The 25,165-nt window shown below is 43.6% G+C and overlaps 1 long non-coding RNA gene and 1 pseudogene across 1 annotated transcript; one reads left to right on the top strand and one right to left on the bottom strand.

Annotated features, from left to right (window-relative positions):
* Positions 1-4,306: 4,306 nt before the first annotated feature.
* LOC116675466 (receptor-interacting serine/threonine-protein kinase 3-like) lies at positions 4,307-23,449 on the bottom strand (annotated as a pseudogene).
* LOC116675467 (uncharacterized) lies at positions 18,227-23,885 on the top strand. Its single transcript, XR_004328412.1, has 3 exons — positions 18,227-18,463; positions 22,579-22,581; positions 23,875-23,885. It is a non-coding gene; the product is annotated as an uncharacterized LOC116675467 (long non-coding RNA).
* Positions 23,886-25,165: the final 1,280 nt, after the last annotated feature.

Raw genomic sequence — 25,165 nt, forward strand, 5'->3', positions numbered from 1 at the left:
TCCCAGGGTGCAACAGGAGCAGCTGGCAGCCCTCTTCCAGCTGCTGCGGGAGCACCAGGAGGCGCTGGGGGGGGTGACGGAGGGAGACATGAGGAGCAGCTGGTGAAGCTCTACTCCCTCTGACATCACACACACGGCTCGGCCATGGGCTCTGAGCGTTGCATTCTGGGAGATGTATTGTTTTCTGTCTTTTATTTATATATATATATTTATATATGGAAAATTACATTATAGTGTATAATATATATATCTATATATATATATATATTATATATATATATATATATATAGTTTAATTTTAGTGTTTTAATATTTCTGTGTACTATTTACTCTCATTTGTCTCTTTAGTTGTAATGAAACTGTTCCTCAACAATTACGACTTTAATCTCTTAACAACATCTAACTCTAATTTGCCGCCATGTGTATGTGTGTATGTGTGTATATATATATATATATACACACATACATACATACATATGTGTGTGTGTGTATTTTTGTCTGATAGCTGATGTTTAATATCTGCTTCTGGGTGTTTATCAACTTTATTTTTAAATTAAATGTTTTTGAACAATAAAAATATAAATATAAAACGTGTGTGTGTATGTGTGCGAATGTGTGTTTCTGTGAGTTGTGTTCTGAGACGGTGCACCCCCATGGTGGTCATGTCGTTTCCAGACCCTCCTCCACAGCCCGCTGAAGGAAGGTCTGGCTACTCCACCTAGCGTTCGGGATGGGAGGACAACCTGCTCTGGTTGACTGGCATTTCTTTAAACCAATCACAGTCCTCATGGGCGGGGCTAAACTCAAAGAGCCATTGCAACATAGATTTTCTGTGTGTCTGTGTCGTAGTACACTACCGGTCAAAAGTTTGGGGTCACTTAAAAATGTCCATACCACTCCATTATAGACAGAATACCAGCTGATCTGAGTGGGGGGGCTGATCTTTAATGTAATATCTACATTACCCATTATCACCAACCAGATCTGCTCCTGGCAACGTCCCTGCGTCCCTGATCTTTGGCTTTGATGGCTTCTCTGAGCCCCATCTCGGTGTTTCCATCAATCTGCACTTTGGACTCGCTGTCCATGTTGTGTCTTTTGACGTCAAGGACTTTGCATACCAAGATCTTGGGCTCGGAGGTGGAGTCCATGCACGCCTGCAGATTGGCCTTGAAGCGCATCACGTCGGTGGTCAGGTTCCTGTTCTTCTCTCGGTCCTGGATCAGGTCTGGCTCACATCTCCTCACTTTGTCCTTGAGATTGGAGATGGTCTCTCCCAGGTCGGTGTTCTTCAGGAGCATCTTGTTCAGTCGGTCTCTGGCGTCTTTGAGCTCAGACTGCGCCGCTCTCAGGTCCTCCTCGACGCTGTGGAAGTTGTCCTTCACTTCGTTTAATTTAACGAGGACGGCGTTGTTGTCCTTCTCTTTCGCCCAATCCTGTTGCAGTTGCTTGTTGTCCTTCATCAGACGAGACCTCTCCAAGTTTTTCTTCCCGATGACATTTTCTCTGTCCTGGATCGTGCTCTCTAACGCGGAGACATTCCCGCTGAGGTCTTCCTTGTTTTTAAGACCAGTGATTGTCTTCTTCAGCTTCTTTTCAATGTTCATTTCCAGTTCTTTCTGCGTCACTAACTCGTTGAGTCGCGTGTCTTTCTTCAATATTTCTTCTGCGGCGATGACTTTGTCTCTTTGTTGTATCTGTGTGTAAGTCCTCCATTCTGACGTTGTACTCCGTCCCCACTGGGGGCAGCGCAGCTCCAAGTTCTTCCAACTCGGCACCTTGTCCTCCTGACCACTCTTTGGCGATCCTTAGCTTTAGTGTTAGCTGTCTGCCTTCGCCTCCGCCAGCCTCTTGTCGTGCCCCTCTAGCATCCTCCCTATTTCAGACTGATAATGAGCCTTCAGGTCTACGACAGTGTTCCTGGCGTTCGCCTCGCTGTCACATCTCTGCTGTCGGAGTTCTGACTCGGTTTGGGCCGTTTTTGCTGTATGATCATGAAATCTTAGCAGGAGCTCGGCTTTATCGAGGCTGATACGCTCCACATCCTCTCGACTTAACCCCAGCTGGGCTTTCCACTCCTCCGCCTTCTCCTTGTGAGTCTTCACCTCTGTCTCCAGAGCCTTGACTTTGGTCTGTAGAGAATCTATTTTCAAAACAAACACACACACAGACAGACATACACAAACACATACACGGATACACACATAGTCCCCACACACACAGACACCCACACACTCACACCAATGCACTTAAGGTCCTCATGACGTCACTGTGTAAACAGATACATGTCCCCACAATGTGATGTTTTCTGAACACACAAAGACACACACTCACACAAACACATGCACGAACACATACACACACAAACCCACACACACAGACACCCACACACTCACACCAATGAACTTACACAAATGCATATACAAACACACACACACACACACAAAAATATCACCTTATGGGGACCTGACTTTTTGTCTCCCACCGCAAAAGGTCCTCATGACGTCACTGTGTAAACAGATACATGTCCCCACAATGTGATGTTTTCTGAACACACAAAGACACACACTCACACAAACACACACAAACCCACACACACAAACACACTCACACCAATGCACTTACACAAATGCATATACAAACACACACACACACACAAAAAATATCACCTTATGGGGACCTGACTTTTTGTCTCCACACAGCAAAAGGTCCTCATGCACTGCTACTCCTATTACTACTAGCTACACCCTGCACTACTACTACTATTACTACTAGCTACACCCTGCACTACTACTACTATTACTACTAGCTACACCCTGCACTGCTACTCCTATTACTACTAGCTACACCCTGCACTACTACTACTATTACTACTAGCTACACCCTGCACTACTACTACTATTACTACTAGCTACACCCTGCACTACTACTACTATTACTACTAGCTACACCCTGCACTACTACTACTATTACTACTAGCTACGCCCTGCACTGCTACTACTATTACTACTAGCTACGCCCTGCACTACTACTACTATTACTACTAGCTACACCCTGCACTGCTACTACTATTACTACTAGCTACACCCTGCACTACTACTACTATTACTACTAGCTACGCCCTGCACTACTACTACTATTACTACTAGCTACACCCTGCACTGCTACTACTTTACTACTAGCTACACCCTGCACTACTACTACTATTACTACTAGCTACGCCCTGCACTGTTACTACTATTACTACTAGCTACGCCCTGCACTACTACTACTATTACTACTAGCTACGCCCTGCACTGCTACTACTTTTACTACTAGCTACGCCCTGCACTACCACTACTATTACTACTAGCTACACCCTGCACTGCTACTACTATTACTACTAGCTACGCCCTGTACTGCTACTACTATTACTACTAGCTACGCCCTGCACTACCACTACTATTACTACTAGCTACGCCCTGTACTGCTACTACTATTACTACTAGCTACGCCCCACACTGCCACTACTATTACTACTAGCTACGCCCTACACTGCCACTACTATTACTACTAGCTACACCCTGCACTGCTACTACTATTACTACTAGCTACGCCCTACACTGCCACTACTATTACTACTAGCTACACCCTGCACTGCTACTACTATTACTACTAGCTACACCCTGCACTACTACTATTACTACTAGCTACACCCTGCACTGCTACTACTATTACTACTAGCTACACCCTGCACTACTACTATTACTACTAGCTACACCCTGCACTGCCACTACTATTACTGGCATCTTAATATGTGTTACTCATCAGGTGAAAGTAGGGGCAAAGTTTAACAATAACGTTAAAATGAATTGAACTTTTAGCGATGAACGAATATCTGAAAACGGCTCGATCTCACGCTTCTGTTTTCTTGTTGTTGCATATAGCCCGCCCCAAACAAAGTAGTGAAAACACTCAAACCACAAGTTATATATATATATATATATATATATATATATATATATATATATATATATATATATATATATATAATGGCATACATGCCCCATTTGTGTGTGCGTGTGTGTATGTTTTAATCTGGGATTTTATTTTTAGGCCATATCACCCAGCCCTATACAGTAGGCTTTATGCCAATGTTTTCAATAACAAAGATTTTTCTCAAAGCGAGTCAATCCCCTTCCATGTTGATATAAGCATTGAAATAAGAAAAAATGGGACAAAAAGAAATCAAGGGACATTTAGAATAGATAATAATGTGACATTAATTGTGTTTAATGTTAATTGTTTGACAGCACTAGTTATTTAATTTTTTTATTTTTAAACCTTGATGGAAATAAATCCCTAACAGCTGAAGCTGCTCCAATAAAATGAGATTAAAGAGAAAATCAAAGTCAACACAGTTCATACAGAACTAGTTTTCATCCCAGAGGAGATCATTTCAACAAAGAAGAAGATTTCTGACATTAAAGACACAATCAGAGACAAATGTGTCCCTCGTCCTCCATCAACATTTACACCACAGGACAGGAAGTTGTCTCCTCCTACAGAGGACACAGAGACACTGAGGAACCAGGCCAGACTGTAAACCCAGGATAGAGAGGCTGAGTGAATGTGGTGTAGAAGGTGTGGAGGTGGATCAGTGAGTCAGAGGAGACTGTGTAGAAGGACAGAGAGCCAGCAGGACAGTCCACATACACTGCTACTCTGTTAGAGGCACAGGAGGACGGGAGGACTGTGTCTTTGTTATTGTGACAGACAGAGTAACCACCATCAGAGCAGAACAGACTCCAGGACTGATCATTACAACCTAACACACAGTCTCTACTGCCTCCTCTCCGTCTGATTCCTCTGTAACTCACTGATATATCAACCCTTCCTCTCCTCTCGACCTCCCAGTAACATTCACCAGTCAGACCTTCTCTACACAGCAGCTGAGGCCAGGACTCAAACCTCTCTGGATGATCAGGATATGACTGATCCTCCTCCACATGTGTCACCTTCCTGTTGTTGTCAGACAGTTTGAGGTATCTGTGTACTGTGTTTGTGTCCAGTTCCAGTTTACGGACATCTGATGGAGAGAACAAGACACAATACAGCTGCAGGTTATAACAACATCATTAGTTAAATATCATTTCATTAATAGTATAAGTTTAATAAGAGTTAAAAAACATGCACAGATTATAAAAAAAACAAAGATCATTTATCGCTTTAACCGTCAACAATTTATTTTAATCAATTTATCCTGTACAGTGTCCAAAAGTGCATCCTTCACAAGCCTTTCATTCGTTTTCACGACAAGAGATGTAAGTGCCACTGGTCTGAAGTCATTGAGGGTCTTAGGACTTTTAATCTTAGGCACAGGAACAATGGTTGAGTCTTTCCAAAGATGAGGGACCATATGCAGCTGTAAGAACATCTGGAAGATGAAGCAGAAGATGTCTGCCAACTGGACAGCACAGTTCCTCAGAACCCGACCCCCAATCCCATTTGGACCTGGACTTGCCCCTTTGACCCCATCAATCAATCAATCAAACTTTATTTCTAGAGCACATTTAAAAACAACCTGGTTGACCAAAGTGCTGTACATAGACATGGAACAATAAATAGACAGAATACAACACCAGACAAATACAACATACAGTTCTCATGCTGGATTAAAAGCCAGGGAATATAAATGTGTTTTAAATCGCGATTTAAAAACCGGAAGGCTGGGGGCCAGTTTGACATGTAGAGGCAACTCATTCCAAAGTCTCGGGGCTGCGGCTGAGAAAGCCCGATCCCCTCTACTCTTCAGCCGTGTTTTAGGGGCAACAAGAAGAGACTGGTTTGCAGACCTTAAAGATCGTGAAGGAGCATGTGGCTTCAACAGCTCAGTTATGTAGACTGGAGCTAGTCCATGGAGGGCTCTAAAACAAACAATAAAATCTTAAAATCAATCCTAAAAGTAACTGGGAGCCAGTGGAGAGAGGCAAGGACAGGGGTGATGTGATCTCGCTTACGAGTTCCAGTAAGGAGGCGAGCGGCAGCATTTTGAACCAGCTGTAGTCGAGAGAGGGAGGCCTGGCTGACTCCTACATACAGAGCATTACAATAGTCAAGGCGTGTTGTAATAAAAGCATGTATAACCCTCTCAAAGTCTGTGAAGGATAAAAAGGCCTTAAGCTTGGTAAGAAGCCTCAGTTGACACTGAAAACTTGCTTTCACAACAGAGTTGATCTGCTTCTCCATTTTAAAATCACAATCCATTTTTACACCCAGGTTTGTTACAACAGACTTAACATAGGGTTGAAAAATACCCAGGTCTATTTGTGAGACATCAGAGGTGCCACTGGGTCTAAAAACCATAACCTCAGTTTTACTCTCGTTAAAGTTTAAAAAATGTAAGGCCATCCAGGCTTTAATATCATTTAAACAGTCAACTAATCTTGCTAAAGAACTACCATCATTTCTTTTGATGGGCAGGTAGATTTGCGAATCATCTGCATAAAGATGGAAGCTGATGTTGTGTCTTTTTAAGATACATCCAAGGGGAAGCAGATAGAGTGAAAAAAGAATTGGCCCGAGAATCGAACCCTGTGGAACTCCACATGTGAGGGACACAGAAGGTGAAATAGAGCCACCAAAACTGACTCTAAAATCTCTGTCCGACAAGTATGACCTAAACCACTCCAAGGCAGTGCCCCTAATCCCCACGCCATGCTCGAGGCGAGAAATAAGGATGCTGTGGTCAACTGTGTCAAATGCTGCTGTAAGATCTAAAAGAATAAGAATTACATAATCTCCAGAATCAGTTGAGATTAAAAGATCGTTAAAAACTCTTAAAAGTGCAGATTCAGTGCTATGAAATGTCTTAAAACCAGATTGGAACACCTCAAGAACACCATGTGTATCTAAAAACGACTGTAACTGTAAAAGAACTGCTTTCTCTAAAATCTTCGAGAGAAAAGGGAGTTTAGAGATAGGGCGATAGTTTGAAAGTGCAGATGTGTCCAAATTTGTTTTTTGAGGAGTGGCTGCACCACTGCTTGTTTAAAAAAGGCTGGTACAGAACCTGAAGTAAGGCTGCTGTTTATAATTTCTTGGATGCTAGGTCCAATAGTGTCCCACACCTCTTTAAAAAGGCGAGGCGGGACAATATCAGTGGGACAAACTGAGGGTTTCAAATGTGTAACTATATTTTTGAGAGTAGAGATGGACCCAGATTCAAATCGGCTGAAAACAGCTGGACACTCTATGGAGATGGAGGGGTCAAAAGCAGGAAGTGAGATGCTTGCTCTAATTGAGGCAACCTTATCCACAAAAAAATGGAGAAATTTTTCACAGGACTCAGAGGATTCCACATGGTAGACGGATTGGGGCGTATTTAGAACCAAGTTAATTGTTTTAAAAAGAACATGAGGTTTGTGGCAATTATTTGAAATAAAATCAGAGAGATACTTGTTCTTTTCAGCTTTAACAGTTCTCTGATAAGTGCGCAAATTTTCTCTAAAAATGTCATAAGAAACCTGCAGATGATCTTTTTTCCATTTGCGCTCAGCTTTCCTACACTGTTGTCTAGCAGCCCGAGTTGAGTCATTAATCCAAGGTTCAGATTTAGATTTTGAACACATGGATTTAAATGGGGCAATGGTGTCCAGAATGTTGCAGCAGGTAGACAAAAAAGAAGCGTTTAACTCCGCTGTGTTTTGACAGGCAGAGGATCCCAGAGCCTCCCTATCAATATTAAAAGCACCAGAAAACTGCGCAGCAGTGGTGGGTTTGATCATCCTGCACATACGGGGTGGAACGTATCGCTTAACGGGTTGATGGGGAAGAGAAACGTCAAATAAAACAGGCGCGTGATCAGAGAAGACAGCTTCGTGTACGTCTACATTACAAATAGGTACACCATGGAAAAGTTTTGAGACCATGAATTTATTCATTCACATTCACAGGATTGTGGTCAACTTTTAAAAACAGACATCTCCTCGCTAAAATCATGGATATTTAAACAGTTATAAAAAACATTCAGTTCATTAGAAAAGTCCAGGTCGGTTAGCCCATGCTGAGAAATAGAACAATTTTTGGACTGGAACCCCATCATGGTTTCCCCCCTGGGGCAGGAATTTTTATACACATCCCGATCAGTGCCAGTAAAACCTGGTCCTGGAGGCACCGAACGGAGTCTTCTGTCTATACCGGAACAAATCTTCGATCCGCCTTGTGCCTCTTCAGGACCGATTTGTAAGTCCAAAGACACTTTGAGGGACGGGTCGGACAAGTGACATACTGGTAAAAGTGACCGAGAGACTTCTCCGGTTTGCAGTGATTAAATCACCCTTTATTAGGATTGGTGCGTCTGGTGCAATCCCCCGTAGCCGCTTTACAGATCTAGTCCTGGCTTGAGTGGCCATATCGGCATTAGCCTTCAGGTAAACGAACACAAGTCAAATAATTGGGGGAATTCCCTTAGAAGATAAAAAGGACGTAAGGATACAGAGAGGAGTTCAATGTCCGTCTGTATCTAACCACAGTAACTCTCTGACAACCCATTTACATACTGACCCAGACCCCCAAGAAGTGACATACCGGTCACTGCGGGGTCACTGTCCTAGCGGTAGGGAACTCCGAAGCCCTCGATCTCCAGATCAGACTGAATGTTGTGTTCCTTGAAGTGAAGGCGAGAAGACAGGCACTACTACACTCCCCCAGGAACTTGGGACGTTAGCGAGGATGACTGTGGGACGGAGAATCCGCCTGTGTCCCTGTCTCTTAAGCCTTTGGCACACACCGCCTCGTCTCCATCTTTTCCTAACTGTCGGCTTCATCTGGGGCTCCCTGTTCACTGTGCAGAGGTCCGGGAACCGGAGGATCTCTGGGGTGGAAACTGGAAGAATCCACGGTGCACCGGTGCTGTGCTAAAGCAGAAGAAACTCGACTATACGGGAGAGATTCTCCCGTATAGAGAAAAGGAGGCCTGTCAAATTCAGGGGAGTCAACATGTGGCCTCCATTCATATGCCGATCAGTCCAATAATGGTTAGTAAAACAATAACAGACGGACAGGTTAAGAACCACGTTAGAAGCTGGTGAAATAAACACGTAGTTTAAAACCAAATGACACCACAGTTACTCTCACACTGCTGCTGCGTGTCGCCATGCATGTTGCCACAATCAGCACCATACCTAAGATCTATGCAACAATTAACAATATCCAAAATCAAAACGATATTTAGTCTATCACAATAGATATAATATCGATATATTGTCCAGCTCTACCCAAAACACAGCGGCAGTTTAAATGTAAATGGACTGTTCTTATATATCTTTTCTGGTCTTAACGACTGCTCAAAGCTCTTCTTCGTAGTACAGGAACCATTCACCATCACACACAGTGGCTAAGGCTGCCGCACAAGGTCCTCAGATACACACACCTGCTCATCAGATACACACACACCTGCTCATCAGATACACACACACCTGCTCATCAAATACACACATTTACACACCTATGGCGCAGCCACAGCCGCCTCATTAATCAGACACATCTGAAGGATTAGTGTTTGTGTGTTGATCATTTATATCAAGTTTGATGATGGATGTAGTCAGTAATGTTCTACTGAATAAAAACCATCAGCTGTGTATTTAGGGAGAAACTAACACTTACATATCATCAGATGCCATCTCTGCGCCCTGGAGGAAGAAACACAGTCAGAATGAGTTTTCTATCCAACATGAGTCCTAACTGCTGTTAGACATGATGCAGAGTCCTCAGTTTGTCAGAGAGAGAAACTCATCTTGGTTAAATGGCCACGTTATCTAAGAGGAACGGGAAGATAATGTAGAAATAAGAGAGAGACATCACTGATCTGCTCTGGTTTCATTAATGTCCTCCCACATGATAAAACTATGTGAACTATGCACGGAGACATTCCTGCTCATCACATTTCACATTACAGTAATCTGAAACATCACGGGGTGCCTGGCAACAGCAGTAAACCAGTTCATTCACATGGGGAAAATACTTTTAAGTTGACCTGATGATGGCGCTAGACAGAAAGTCAGAATTACTACAATCCATCACATGGAGAACATTAATGTCTGAACCACATTTTGGCGATTAGTGTTGCTGCAGTAGCAAGTTGACATACAGTACATGACAACAAAGACATTGATTAAAAACCAGGATCAGACCAAATGGGTAAAGGAATACCACAATACTAAAAGTTTAGGTTCCAGTGTGCCTTATGTGCTGATGTTACCTATTCTTTACAGAGTTAAGCTGGCAGCATCTTAAATTCTGCATGCAGGGGGTGAGAACTATCAGACATGATGGATTCTGCCTTTTTAAGACATGTCTATTGTACAGATCAGTTGGTTTCATCTGCTGAATCCCAGTGATTTTGCTGCTTTACCATTGCTAATGTGTTTTTCTGTTTTAAACTAAGAGAAGCATACCAGCAAATACATAAAGTAAAGACGGACTCAAAAGATTTGTAAAAAAAACTTCACCAAGGATCTGTCCACTTGAAACTCAGCTAGCTTTCTCAGACAGAGGAGACGTTGCTGAATTTTTTTACCCAGCATGTCTGTGTTCAGTTCAAAGGTCAACTTGTTACCAATGATGAAGCTGTTTTTACTTAAAGCTAAAAGTGTAAACCTGCTGGTGATGCCAGAGGAACAGTCAGAGGATGGATGGATCCTCTGGAGAATAAACGTCAGAACGAGATATGATTTTAACACATTTAGTAGTTGTTGAGGTATTTGAGACTGGAACAAAGCGGTGGACCGATATAACTATCTCTAGAGCCATGCTGCTAACAGGACTACAATATGAATGATAGTTTTATGATTCCAAAACTCTGTGTGTGTTTCCTAACTCAGGCCTATTCCCTCCTCTGAACAGAAACAAGAAGTTCTTCAGCTGAAGGACAAGAACTAGAGGCCCCTGCAGAGTTTGAGCTCTTGTTGGATGTCCATACCTGACAGCGTTCACAGCAAACAGCTTCAATCTTCTCAGGATCTGTTGGATCCCCTCCACTAGAAGATTAAGAAGTCATATTGTATTAATCCAAGGAGGATAAATTACATTTTTAACTCTGTTATTTTAAACATTACACACAGGCTGGCCGAGTTCACACACATGCAAACAGGACATAATTATTGGACTAATGTTTTGAAGCCTTGAGTTTGACAATTTAAACCGTTGCCGTCTTGGTCCTGTCTGTACGTCAGAACAGATAATATCATGTTCTACACCTAACTTAGGCTAAAGTCAACGTGAACAGCTGTTCATATAGTAAATAAAACAAATATATCCCCTGCATTTTACATGTGTTCCATTGTTCCTGTAAATGAGAGAAACAGCTGATTGAAGTTATGCAAATAGATCAATCACAGCTGATTCCCATCTAGGAAACACACTCAGCTGTTGAGGTTCTTTCAATCGCATGACCATGATCTTCCGTTTTTATACTTACCGTATGTTACAGTATGTTAGTGTTGTACTTGAGAGCAAAGATTAACCAAAGTCAAATTCCTGGTTTGTTGACGCAAACCGGATTCTCCATCCATCTTCCTCTGCTTATCGGTTGTGGGGGGAGCAACTCCAGCAAATGATCCCAAACTTCCCTTTCCTGAGCCACATCAACCAGCTCAGACTGGGGGATCTCGAGGTGTTCCCAGGCCAGGTTGGAGATATAATCCTCCACCTAGTCCTGGGTCTTCCCAGAGGCCTCCTCCCAGCTGGACGTGCCTGGAACACCTCCCTGGGAGGCCCCAGGAGGCATCCTTACCAGATGCCCGAACCACCTCAACTGGCTCCTTTCGACTTCGAGCTCCTCTCGGATGACTGAGCTTCTCACCCAATCTCTAAAGGTGACGCTAGCCCCCCTCCTGAGGAAACCCATTTCAGCCGCATGTACCCTGGATCTGATTCTTTGGTCATGACCCAGCCTTCATGACCATAGGTGAAGGTAGGAACGAAAACTGACCGGTAGATCGAGAGCTTTGCCTTCTGGTTCAGCTCCCTTTTCGTCACAACAGTATGATAAATAGAATGTAATACCGCACCGGCTGCTTTGATTCTCCGACCAATTTCACGCTCCATGGTCTCTTCACTTGCGAATAATGCCCAAGGGTATTTAACGCTCTGGGCCCTGAGGCCATTTTTACAGTTTAATTTCCATCTGGATTTATTTTATAAAAAAGCTTGTAAAACATCAACCCTGTTGTCTACAGTCAAGATATGAACATCATTTTTTTCAGGACAAACTGGGTTATTAGATTATTTGGGTTGCAGTGAGGTCACTTGCATGTTAAAAATGGTTGTAGGGCCTTAAAGATGAATAAATAAATAAATAAATAAATGAATCTTCCAGATATGTATTGATATCACAGACATATAAGTAAAACCTCTAAAACACTTCTCATATGTCTTGGGAGTCACACTGTGAAGAAATAATCAATACAACTTATACAGTTGACAAAATACATGCATTTTTTCCAAAAAAGTCCAGACGTTTTGCTCTCATGACATTTACTTATGCCAATAATAACATAATAATGTCATATTTATTGATATTACACCCACAGCAATGCTACACAAGCAAATATGTGTCTAAATATTGCATCATTTTGCCTTCCATAGAGTCTATAGGCATTTTTGTCCCCTCTGGTTTTCCATACAAGAGGGGTGCTTTTATCTCCCATATATGGGCATGCACTTCCTGAAAAATACACAGGACAGACAGAGAGAGAGACGGAAGAGCGATAAGCGGCAGAAAATGAGCCAAAACGCGATGAATTATGGATATAATCGAGGCGGCCTATAGAGATGAGGTCCTGAAACTTAGTGAGTGGTGTGCATCAAACAACCTGGCACTAAACATCAACAAGACCAAGGAACTCATCCTGGACTTCAGGCGGAACAAAGCCGCCCCTGCCCCCCTGTACGTCAACGGTGGATGTGTAGAGCGAGTGGAGTCCTTCAAATTCCTCGGCATTCACATCTCTGCAGACCTCTCCTGGTCGGCCAATACCACAGCTTTGGTCAAGAAGGCCCAGCAGCGGCTACACTTCCTGAGGGTCCTCAGGAAGGAACAACTAAGAACTCAGCTGCTGGTGACCTTCTACCGCTCCACCATCGAGAGCCTGGTGACCTGTGCTGTGACAGTGTGGCACTCCAGCTGAACGGAGGCCGACAGGAAGCGACTGCAGAGGGTGACAAACACTGCACAAAAAATAATTGGCTGCCCTCTGCCCTCTTTGACTGCCATCTACAACTCCCGTTGCCTCAGTAGGGCCAGAAACATCCTGAGGGACACCACCCACCCCGGCTCCCATCTCTTTAACCTGTTGCCCTCAGGCAGGCGCTTCAGGTCAATACGGGCCAGAACAAATAGACTCAGGGATAGCTTTTTTCCCAAAGCTGTCACCATACTCAACCTACACTCAGACTTGCACTAATGTTTTGTATATTTATGTATGTGTTATTAATGTGTGCACTTTTAGAGAGTTGCTCTCCAAATTTCATTGTACTGGTACAATGACAATAAAGGCTTTCAATTCAATTTCAATTCAATATAAAGTGGATCAATCTTGGATATAACAGTATGGATTTAAAGCCCAAAGAGGCAGAAGTTCCAGGCTGGATAGAAAATCCCCTGTAGAGGCTAGAAAGATGCGGAAAAGACCGTCGTAAAGCCGAAAACGTCAGGATTCAAACGAAACCAAAGGTGAGTAAATCGCTTGTATGGTTCAAAAGTTATTAAACTATGAATCAGAGGTACGTTTTTACTCGTGGGCGAGTGTTAAAATCGCCAAACGCCAGATGATTAATCACTAAACTTAGTGTCAGACAGGTTCAAAGGTCTGGACCAAGGCAACAGTATTCTATAAATACAGACCTGCAGCCTCAGCAACTGGATTCCTCTGAACCGTATTTCCTGCTGCCATGCCTTTTCCTTCCTTTTGCGTCTGGAAAGAGAAAGAGACAGTTACACAATGATAAAAACCATGGGCCTCAGTCACTGATATCTTCCTAAGTTTTCTCTGAAATATCCATCCATCCATCTTCATCTGCTGATTCTGATTCTGATTCTGATTATCCGGTATCGGGTCGCGGGGGCAGCAGCTCCAGTAGGGGACCCCAAACTTCCCTTTCCCGAGCCACATCAACCAGCTCCGACTGGGGGATCCCGAGGCGTTCCCAGGCTAGGTTGGAGATATAATCTCTCCACCTAGTCCTGGGTCTTCCCCGAGGTCTCCTCCCAGCTGGACGTGCCTGGAACACCTCCCTAGGGAGGCGCCCTGGAGGCATCCTTACCAGATGCCCGAACCACCTCAACTGGCTCCTTTTGACGCGAAGGAGCAGCGGCTCCACTCCGAGCTCCTCTCGGATGACTGAGCTTCTCACCCTATCTCTAAGGGAGACGCCAGCCAACCTCCTGAGGAAACCCATTTCGGCCGCTTGTACCCTGGATCTCGTTCTTTCGGTCATGACCCAGCCTTCATGACCATAGGTGAGGGTAGGAACGACAATTGCCCGGTAGTTAGAGAGCTTTGCCTTCTGGCTCAGCTCTCTTTTCGTCACAACGGTGCGATAAACGGAATGTAATACCGCACCAGCTGCTCCGATTCTCCGACCAATCTCACGCTCCATGGTCCCCTTACTCGCGAACAAGACCCCAAGGTACTTAAACTCCTTCACTTGGGGTAAGGACTCACTCCCTACCCGGAGAAAGCACTCCATCGGTTTCCTGCTGAGAACCATGGCCTCAGATTTAGAGGTGCTGATCCTCATCCCAGCCGCTTTGCACTCGGCTGCGAACCGATCCAGTGAGTGCTGAAGGTCACAGACCGATGATCCCATCAGGACCACATCATCTGCAAAAAGCAGCGATGAGATCCTGAGCCCACCGAACTGCAACCCCTCCCCGCCCCCACTACGCCTCGATATCCTGTCCATAAATATTATAAACAGGATTGGTGACAAAGCGCAGCCCTGGCGGAGGCCAACCCTCACCTGGTACGAGTCCGACTTACTGCCGAGAACCCGGACACAGCTCTCGCTTTGGTCATACAGAGATTGGATGGCCCTGAGAAGGAACCCCCTCACCCCATACTCCCGCAGCACCTCCCACAATTTCTCCCGGGGGACCCGGTCATACGCCTTCTCCAGATCCACAAAACACATGTAGACTGGTTGGGCATACTCACAGGCCCCCTCCAAGATCCTTGCGAGAATGAAGATCTGGTCCGTTGTTCCACGGCCAGGACGGAATCCGCATTGTTCCTCTTCAATCCGAGGTTCGACTATCGGCCGAACCCTCCTTTCCCCACGGAGGCTGAGAAGTGTGATACCCCTGTAGTTGGCACACACCCTCTGGGCCCCCTTTTTGAAGAGGGGAACCACCACCCCGGTCTGCCACTCCTTAGGCACCGTCCCAGACTTCCACGCAATGTTGAAGAGGCGTGTCAACCAAGACAGCCCCTCCACACCCAGAGCTTTCAGCCTTTCTGGGCGGATCTCATCAATCCCTGGGGCTTTGCCGCTGTGGAGTTGTTTGACTACCTCAGCGACTTCTACCAGGGAAATTGACGACAATCCCCCATCATCCTCTAGCTCTGCCTCTACCACAGAGGGTGTGTCAGCTGGATTTAGGAGTTCCTCAAAGTGCTCCTTCCACCGTTCTATTACTTCCCCATTTGAGGTCAACAACGTCCCATCCTTACTGTATACAGCTTGGATGAGTCCTCGCTTCCCCCTCCTGAGGTGGCGAATGGTTTTCCAGAAGCACCTTGATGCCGACCGAAAGTCCTTCTCCATGTCTTCTCCGAACTTCTCCCACACCCGCTGCTTTGCCTCTGTCACGGCAGAGGCTGCCGCCCTTCAGGCCCGTCGGTACCTTGCAACTGCCTCCGGAGTCCTCCGGGATAACATATCCCGGAAAGACTCCTTCTTCAGTCGGACGGCTTCCCTGACCCTCGGTGTCCACCAGGGTGTTCGTGGGTTACCGCCCCTTGAGGCACCTAAGACCCTAAGACCACAGCTCGCCGCCGCAGCTTCAGCAATGGAAACTTTGAACATTGTCCACTCAGGCTCAATGCCCCCAGCCTCCACAGGGATGCCCGAAAAGCTCCGCCGGAGGTGTGAATTGAAAGTCCGTCGGACAGGGGCCTCTTCCAGACGTTCCCAATTTACCCGCACTACGCGTTTGGGCTTACCAGGTCTGTCTAGAGTCCTCCCCCATCCCCTGACCCAACTCACCACCAGATGGTGATCAGTTGACAGCTCTGCCTCTCTCTTCACCCGAGTGTCCAAAACATACGGCCTCAGATCAGATGAAACGATTATAAATCGATCATTGACCTTTGGCCTAGGGTGCTCTGGTACCACGTACACTTATGAGCATCCCTATGTTCGAACATGGTGTTTGTTATGGACAATCCATGACTAGCACAGAAGTCCAACAACAGACAACCACTCTGGTTCAGATCAGGGAGGCCGTTCCTCCCAATCACGCCTCTCCAAGTATCTCCGTCATCACCCACGTGTGCGTTGAAGTCCCCCAGCACGAGCCATCCATTTGTGGATAATGGCTCTCACTGTGGTTCGCTGGATTCCCAAAGCTTTGGAAATGGCTTTATAACCCTTTCCAGACTGATAGATCTCAATTACTTTCTTTCTCAATTGTTCCTGAATTTCTTTGGGTCTCGGCATGATGTGTAGCTTTTAAGGATCTTCTGGTGGACCTTTGTAACCCCTCTGTGGGTAATTACTAGTGGTAGTGATCTATGCTCTATGGACCAGAATTGTTCTACTAGATTCGTCTACTGGAGCAGAAGAGTTAATATTACAACATGTTGAAAGAAATGGATGGCTCGTCTCAATGTCTCCACAACACATCTTGATAATCCCCAAGACTTTTGGGACAACATTCTGTGGACCGATGAGACAAAAGTGGAACTCTTTGGAAGGTGTGTGTCCAAGTATATCTGGCGTAGAAGGAACACTGCATTTCATAAAAAGAACATTATACCAAAAGTAAAATATGGCGGTGGTAGTGTGATGGTCTGGGGCTGTTTTGCTGCTTCAGGACCTGGAAGACTTGCCGTGATAAAAGGAACTATGAATTCTGCTGTCTACCAAGAGATCCTGAAGGAGAATGTCCGACCATCTGTTTGTGTACTCAAGCTGAAACGAACTTGGGTTCTGCAGCAGGACAATGATCTTAAACACACCAGCAAGTCCACCACCGAATGGCTGAAGAAAAACAAAATGACTTTGGAGTGGCCTAGCCAAAGTCCTGACCTGAATCCTACTGAGATGTTGTGGTATGACCTTAAAAAGGCCGTTCATGCTCGAAAACCCTCTAATGTAACTGAATTAGGACAATTCTGCAAAGATGAGTGGGCCAAAATTCCTCCAGGATGCTGTAAAAGCCTCATTGCATGTTATCGCAAACGCTTGGTTGCAGTTGTTGCTGCTAAGGGTGGCCCAACCAGTTATTAGGTTTAGGGGGCAATCACTTTTTCACACAGGGCCATGATGGTTAGGATTTTTTTTCACCTTTAATAATAAACACCTTCATTTACAAATTGCATTTGTGTTTACTTGTGTTGTCCTTGACTATTGTTTAAATTGGTTTGATGTTCCTAAACACTTAAGTGTGACAAACATGCAAAGGAACAGGAAATGAGGAAGGTGGCAAACACTTTTTCACACCACTGTATTCTTAAGGTGACAGTAGGCTGACTTTGTAATTGTCTTAATGTGGCTGTTAAAATTCAGGTCTGAGTCAATGAATACACCAAGATTTCTGGCTTTGTCTGTTGTTTTTAAAATTGTTGTTTGAAGCTGAGCGCAGACTTTTAATCGTTCCTCTTTGCTCCAAAAACAACCACCTCAGTTTTTCCTTCATTTAATTTCAGAAAGTTCTGGCACATCCAGTCGTTAATTTGTTCGATGCACTTAGTCAGTTTTTGTACTGGACTATAGTCCCCTGGCGAAAAGGTTATGTAAATTTGTGTGTCGTCCACATAACTATGGTAACTATTTTGTTGTTCTCCATAATCTGGGCCAGTGGGAGCATATAGATGTTAAACAGAAGAGGCCCCAGAATGGAGCCTTGCGGAACTCCGCACGTCATATTTGTACGCTCAGATGCATAATTACCTATTGACACAAAGTAATCCCTATTCTTTAGGTAGGATTCAAACCAGTTTAGTTTGTAAATTGCAGTGTTTTCTTTGCATAGCATGATTTAATTTTTCAACAAATTATCAGAAATACATTACGGTACAATATTATAATTGTAAATGACTTCACAATTAAATAAAATGCAGTAACCAATTATTTGAAGCAAATTGTCATTACTCACATGTGTGTAAGAGTGCTCTTGAGTGTTCGTAGATTTTGTTCTTAGCAAATCCAAGATAAGAAAACATTAGTGAATGTCAGACTCTACGTAAAAAGTGCGTAAGTGGGGTTCATGAACACATTTCTCTGTAAGACCGGTTGGTTGTGTTGCTGCATTTTGTCTAAATATTAAACTGTCTCAGCGGGACTTGAGTGTTAATGAAGAGATTTGTTCCTCACCAGTTTCTCCAGCACTTCATAGACAGCTTTGTTGAGTTCATCTTTGTGCATCTGGAACAGTTGTTCTGTCTCAGTTGTACACTCTGTTGTACACAACATAGAGTAAAGACTAACGTTAGAGCCCGGCATCACCAGCTGTTTTTCTGTGTTAATTCACTGAATCAGAGGTGAATGACGTAGTTTTCTCACCAAGGGCTGTGGGCCTTCGTTCAGGTTCCTGATCCCAGCATCTCTTCATGAGTCTTTTCAGCTCCGTCAAACCAGCAGCATCGCCCGTGACATCATCCAGCAGTGGGCGGTCTCCTTCTGGGATGCGTAACGCTATTATTTCGGGTCTTGCGTCTACATTGGAGGAAGAATTAAAAAGGCTGTCAGAGTGGTCTTGAGGTTAAGAGACCGTGTTAATACCTGAATAGACGGTCTAGACTGATGCTTATGTAAAGGTTCAGGTTCAATCTGCTAAATGGGACAACTCTGCCACTTGTAACAGTTCCACATTTAACTGTTCAATTAATAGTTTCAGAAATAATCACAAACAAAATAACTGTCTCTTTTAGTCAAATGTATTTATCACTTTTTCAAACCCATGACACGTCTTTTGTTTTATCAATGTCATGTGACCCAGATAATGTAACAACATGAGTACAGAGTCTATGAAGTAAACCGAGCCTCTTTCTAATCATAAAAAACATTGTATTTTGTTCTTAAATTAACATAAAATTGATAATTACAGTAAACAGTCATGGACCTTATCAACTTAGCTCATGTCAGCAATTAACAGCAGTTAAATAACAGAATACGTAAAAGAACTGCATTTAGATAAGGCCTAGCATTGAGTAACAATAGCACATGGCATGCTTTCCTAAAGATCTGTTTGGACATATATGAAATTTAAAGCGCTGCAATTATTCATTTCATATATTACTGGCAGCACCACAGTGACGTCTGCTGTAAGGCAGACATCACTGTGGTGCCGTTCCTGCACCACATGTAAGATTAGGTTAGATAATACTTGGATTGGATTGGATTCCAGAGCCCAAGCCGCCATCCAGCCGTCCAAAGCTCGACCAATTTGACAAATTCATAAATTGTTTTTTGATCTTGATATCGGCCATTTTCACATTATATCAACATTTGCAGCATCCCGAGCCTTTTTGGTTACTAGGAAAACTCAGCCCAGAGTAGTTTCATTCTCCCCAAAAAGTATTTTTATACCAAGTATACCAATTATAAAAGACATTGCAATTATCGTTGCAATGTTTAAATGAAGCTCTCGCAAAATCAGGAAAAATCTAAAAACAAAGAAAAAAACAGTCACTTACGCTCATATGGTTGTTTCCCTGTGGCAATGGACCAAAGGAGGATCCCGTAACTGAAAGACAGAGAGAGTTTCATGTCAGGATTATTATCCATATCATAACAATCACACCCTGGTTGGTCGCTGGCTGGATTGTTGTCATCTGATAATTAATGCTCATGTGAGAACGAGATATTTAATGTCATATAGGAAATCTGTGCATGAAGTCCTATTAGTATCCCTCCACCTGAAAACAGTTCCCTCTCCTGTTAAAGGACTAAGCGACTGATATTTTGACTTCCTGTCAATACTGAACATGTGTTAGCATGGCAGCTGGAGTGATCCCATCTCCAGTTATTATTTATTATATGATAAATAAAACAGTTTTATTTGAGTGCTGGTTGATGCTCTCATACCTGTAGATATCAAAGGTTCTTTTAGGTTTGTACGATACTGTAAAAGCCTCTGGTGGCATGTATGATAGCGTCCCTCCTACTGGTCCACTGTCCTTGGAAACCTGCGTGACGCTGCAGGAAATCCGGGCAAGGCCAAAATCTGTAAGCTGCAGAGAGAATTAGCAAAGAGAGGAAGGAGACAGAAGAGGTTCTTCATTTGAACGGGTGTGCAGAAGACAGACATGAAACCAGCTCTGAACATGAAGGAGTCTTAATGAATGTTCATGACTCTTGTAATTAAGCTTTAATGTTTAACATTTTGATATTAATGAACGTCCATTATATTCAAGCCATTGCCAAATGAGTTACTAGAAAGCTAATTAAGACCATCAGCTCCACACAACTCTCTCTGTGGGTTGGTTTCCACATTGGTCTTCATGAGACTGTTGGGGTTAGACAAAGATCTTGACAAACAGGTAGTGGGGGTAAACTGGGAACGTCTGAGAAGGCCCCTGTTTGAGAGATCTTTAAGTCACACCTCCGGCGGACCTTTCTGGCTTCCCTGAAGGTCGAGGGCATTGAACCTAAGTGGGCAATGTTCAAAGCTTCCATTGCTGAAGCTGCAGCGGGGAGCTTTGGTCTCAAGGTCTTAGGATTCTCAGATTGAAGAGAAACAATGCAGATTCTGTCCTGGTGTGGACAATGGACCAGATTTTTATTCTTGCAAGGATGCTGGTAGTTTGCCATTCGGTCTACATGTGTTTTGTGGATTTGGAGAAGACCTATGACCTGGTCTCTCAGGAGATACTTTGGGAGGTACTGCAGGAGTATAGGGTGGGGGCTATCCAATCCATGTATATCCAAAGCGTGTGCTGTGTCTGAGCGGCTCAGTAGTAAGTCGACTCGTTCCAGGTGAGGTCGGCCATCAACAGGCTTGCTCCTTTTCATCAATCCCATTTGCCATATTCAAGGAAGGATATCAAGATGTAGTCGGGGTGGGGAGGGGTTGCAGTTAGGTGAGCTGGAGAGCGCCGTTTTTGCAGAAAATATGCTCTTGATGACATCGGTCTGTGACCTCCAGCACTCAGTGGATCTGCGCCCCTGGAACTATGTCGAGCACACAAGATTCACACTCCCAGTGCATCAATTAGGGACACTTGGTTTGTTCATGTGGCGGTTGTCAACACAAAATCTCTTCTTTAGCATCAGGGCTTTTGGACGCTTTCAGTCGGGACTGATTTGGCCTTACATTGAAAAAAAAAAGAATGTTTCAGTGATATGCAGGACAAAAACAGAACATGAACCCCAGTCTTCTTGTGAAAGTCCTGTTTTTTTAACCCCTCCAGGACAACAGTATGTGTCCCTGCAGAAGTGGACTTTGCCATACCTGGTGACTGGTTTGTGACTATTTTTGACTGGTGAGATGGAAATGCCAACAGCTACAGTGAGTTGTAAAAAATTATTTTTTTAGCAAACTGTGTACACAAACAATGTTCACAATGCTGGAGTTCATGTGTAAAGACCCTGGTGATGCTGAGTCCATGTGTAGAGACCCTGGTGATGCTGAGTCCATGTGTAGAGACCCTGGTGATGCTGAGTCCATGTGTAGAGACCCTGGTGATGCTGAGTTCATGTGTAGAGACCCTGGCGATGCTGAGTCCATGTGTAGAGACCCTGGCGATGCTGAGTCCATGTGTAGAGACCCTGGCGATGCTGAGTCCATGTGTAAGACCCTGGTGATGCTGAGTTCATGTGTAGAGACCCTGGCGATGCTGAGTTCATGTGTAGAGACCCTGGCGATGCCTGAGTCCATGTGTAGAGACCCTGGTGATGCTGAGTTCATGTGTAGAGACCCTGGTGATGCTGAGTCCATGTGTAGAGACCCTGGTGATGCTGAGTCCATGTGTAGAGACCCTGGTGATACTTGGAGCAACGTCTCATGTTGTTGTTATCATAGTAGCGCCCCTAGCTCTCCCATTAAAAGGCCATTTGACCCAAAAACGAGAATACGGTCCATCTTAAAAGTGTTCCATCGCCAATATTTACTACTGCATATTATCAAGCTGCAACATGTAAGGGAAACCCATGTCTGTATCTTTTAGGTTCCCAATATGTTTTTCAGGCTCCATTTAATCTCCAGACTAAATGGAGCCTGAAAACTGTGCAAACTATTGTAAAAGTATAAAGTAAACACGAGGCCTGCCTCCCCTCAAAGCCTGGGACTCACCTTGGCATTGAGAGCGTCGTCCAGCAGCACGTTTTGGGGCTTCAGTCCTGGTGGAGTACGGGTCGGGGCAGAGTGTGGAGGAAGTTTATACCAGAGCCACTTGGTGAGCCAGTCTGAAGACCAGCGGCCAGGGTGGAGTTTCCCCTCAATGCTTCCTGTGAGATGTTTTCAGATCCACAAAGTGGATAAAAGTGGAGATAGTGGAGACAGTCAGCTACACCCACACCTACACCACCATTCAAAGGTTGGAATAAATATGATGTTATTTATGTTTTTCTTCTTATCTTTAATAATGAATTTTAACATAAAATGGGATAACTCAGAGAAGTATATTTTACATATTTATTTATTCTATACTTTTGTAATGTTAATGCAAGACTTTTACTTGTAGCATAAGTATTTTTTACATAGAGTATTCCTACTCTAAAAGACAAAGTAGTTGTTCCAGCCCTGGTCACCTGTAGGAGGCCAATGATCCTGTCTCCATGAGATCCATGACCAACCCCGAGCTGTCTTGACCCACCAGAGGGCGTCTGACCTTTGAAGATCCCTCGGACGGCCATGACATACAGGCTGTGGCTTGACGCATCATCTCGATCTCACGCAGCAAAGACTCCTCGGTCCTGTGTGTGTGTGTGTGTGTGGTGTGTGTTGTGTGTGTGTGTGTGTGTGTGTGTGTGTGTGTGTGTGTGTGTGTGTGTGTGTGTGTGTGTGTTTGTTTGCATTATGAGTAATTCTCACAACTTTATGTAGTTATTAACGGGAAATCTATTATAAGCACTTACCCCTCGCCCTGAAGAAGCAGTTTAACGGCCACGTCACAGCCCCACTGACGATGCCTGGCTTTGTAGATTTGTCCAAAACCCCCAGAACCAATCTCCTCCCAGTCCTTGAGGCTGGAGTCTTCAACAAACTGTTCCATAGTTCCCTGGAGGAACAAATTATTGGTGTTATCAACCAGAGTCCAGTTTAGACTAGGGATCCTAGGATGTCCGATGCCTTGCACATGTACTTACTTGTAGTCATAAAATGACTCCGATACTACCACAACCAATACCACCTCATAGCAACGTGACAATATCTTCTGTCAAGCAGGTATAAGTGCCCATATTCATTCAGGTTCATAATTGTATGGTTTCATTTTAAAAAACACCATATTGTTGTTGTACTGCACATTGCTGCAGATTCTGTTTTCACATTGTCATTAGGGTCTGAGCCTCCCTAAAAGGTCTGATCCTAGAACCGCCCCTGGGTGTTAGCCCAAGGTCTCCAATCATCTTAACAGGCATGAACATGAAGAAAGCTGTATTTCAATCTGTTCTGTCTGCAGGGTGCAGTTTCTACGGCACTACTCTGTACATCTCATTCAAAAACAGGGTGTGACAAAAGCTCTCGGTGTAATCTAACTATTATAGTTAGACACAATTTCGTTTCGTTCGTTTCGTTTCGTTTATTTCACACGTCATTATTGTACATTCAGACACAATTCCATGAGGCACAACAATCCTATACAGGACGCATGAAATGGGAACCCCAAATAAGCTACTAAACTTTTCAGAGGGGGCCCGAAAACAAACACCCAACAACCAACACACCTCCAAAACTCAATTACCATAGACAAACAAAACAAACAAAACCCAAACAACAAATAAACAAAATCCCAGCACAAATTATAGAATTTATAAAAATGATCAACAATATGAAGAAGCAATTTTTCCTTGACACGTTTCTTAAAGATGGAGACAGATGCCAACAATTTTAAGTTTTCCTCAAGCTCGTTCCAAATCTGCGGTCCCCTACAAACTATACTCAGGCTCGTACATTTTACCCGACGTTTTTTTACCAGTAATTCGGCATTTTCCCCTTGTATCATAGGTATACAGGGACGACAGATTGGGACAAGCTCACATACCTGCCGTTTAACCTGTGAACAACCTGGAACATCATACAGGCATTATGATATATGTTTGTTTCAGGGAGCCTCAGTAATCCAAGACGATGAAATAGAGGACGAGTGGGGGTGTTAGGCTCAGACCACATTAATGCCCGTATAACTTTTTTCTGTAACTATGTAGTTTTCCCAAATGGCTAGAAAAGTGTTACACCATATAGTATTACATAATTTAAATGGTTCAAACAAAGTTTTATATAAGTGAGCATTGTAGGGTGTGGAAGTAAATTCTTAGTTTAAAAAATAGTCCGACATATTTAGATAATTTTTAATTAGGTGATCAATATGGCATTTGAAATTTAAATTTTCATCAATATAACTCCAAGGAATTTAGTGGCATTTACTCTTTCAATTATTTGTTCATTTATTTTAACACAGACATGCTTGTTTACTATTTGGTTTTGATTAGAATGAAATACAATGTAATTTTCTTTTAATTTAAGAGATAATTTATTACACCGAAACCAAATTTCTACATTTCTTAATCTCTATTTATTATTTCTTCCAGTCCATTGGACTCTTATGTGATATGAATAAATTGTGTCATCAGCAATAAAACTTTATGTAAAACCTTAGTGGAATTTTCAAAGTCATTAACATATAACAAAAACAGAAGAGGGCCAAAATGGATCCCGAGGGACTCCAAATTAATGGTTTTTCTTAAAGAAATTTGTTCCTTAATATTTACAAATTGCTGTCTGCCACATAGATAACTT

Source organism: Etheostoma spectabile, unplaced genomic scaffold (assembly GCF_008692095.1).
Source record: "Etheostoma spectabile isolate EspeVRDwgs_2016 unplaced genomic scaffold, UIUC_Espe_1.0 scaffold00001917, whole genome shotgun sequence".
NCBI lineage: Eukaryota > Metazoa > Chordata > Actinopteri > Perciformes > Percidae > Etheostoma > Etheostoma spectabile.